We start from the raw sequence: 1,162 nt of genomic DNA, 5'->3' as shown, positions 1-1,162 counted from the left end.
CGTCCATATAGGAAAAGAAAGTGCTGCTCCTTCCTTCAGGAGAAGGCTTATCACTGTGTTCTTGTGGATGGAGCCTGATTTATGTTTCCAATAAGGGAGCAAGATTTAAGTCCTTAGAACTTAAAGCTGTGCACAAAGTTCAGTGTGCTGACCACTTTGGATGTTGTTAACTAGTTCTCACTGATCTGATTTTTTTCTGAAACTTCCACTTACCAAATGTAAAGCTGAAAACATTGTACCTACCTTTTCAGGTCCTTATTTATGCATCTCATCTCTCCCTGGTGGTCTAGTGGTTAGGATTCGGCGCTTTCACCGCCGCAGCCCGGGTTCGATTCCCGGTCAGGGAAGAGTTTTTTGATGGGCAGAGGCCAATGGGATGAGGTTCAACATGGCTAAGTGCCAGGTCATCCTGCACTTTGTTCACAACAACCCCATGCAGTGCTACAGACTTGGGACAGAATGGCTGGAAAGCTGTGCAGAGGAAAAGGATCAAGGGGTGTTGGTCAATGCTTGCCTGAACATGAGCTGTCAGTGTGCCAAGGTGGCCAGGAAGGCCAATGGCATCCTGGATTGTGTCAGGAACAGTAAAACCAGCAGGACCAGGGAGGTGATCATCCCCCCTGTACTCTGCACTGGTGAGGCCGCACCTCGCGTACTATCTTCAGTCCTCGTCCCCTCACTACAAGAAGGACATCGAGGCCATAGAGCTGGTCCAGAGAAGGGCTACGAATCTGGTGGAGGACCTGGAACACAAGTCCTGTGACAAGCAGCTGAGGGCACTGGGGTTGTTTAATCTGGAGAAGAGGAGGCTCAGAGGAGACGTTATTACTCTCTCCAACTACTTGGAAGGAAGGGATGGGGAGCTGGGGGTCGGCCTCTTCTTGCAGATAACCAGTGACAGGACTAGAGGGAATGGCCTCAAGTTGTACCAGGGGAGATTTGGGTTGGAAACGAGGAGACATTTCTTCTCCTAGTAGCCAGGCATTGGAAGGGGTTGCCCAGGGAGGTGCTGGAGTCACCATCCCTGCGGGTGTTTAAGGGAAGGTTGGACGTGGTGCTTAGGGACATGGATTAGTGGGTGATGGTGGTGGTAGGGTGATGGTTGGACCTGATGGTCTTGGAGGTCTTTTCCAACCTTAATGATTCTGATTATCCTTTGATA

The 1,162-nt window shown here is 50.2% G+C and overlaps 1 non-coding gene across 1 annotated transcript; it reads left to right on the top strand.

Annotated features, from left to right (window-relative positions):
• Nucleotides 1-275: 275 nt before the first annotated feature.
• On the top strand, nucleotides 276-347 carry TRNAE-UUC. The gene has a single exon. It is a non-coding gene; the product is annotated as a tRNA-Glu (tRNA).
• The last annotated feature ends 815 nt before the right edge of the window (nucleotides 348-1,162 follow it).

This window comes from Oxyura jamaicensis (assembly GCF_011077185.1).
Source record: "Oxyura jamaicensis isolate SHBP4307 breed ruddy duck chromosome 3 unlocalized genomic scaffold, BPBGC_Ojam_1.0 oxy3_random_OJ101566, whole genome shotgun sequence".
NCBI lineage: Eukaryota > Metazoa > Chordata > Aves > Anseriformes > Anatidae > Oxyura > Oxyura jamaicensis.
This window is presented reverse-complemented; position numbering and strand designations above follow the sequence as displayed.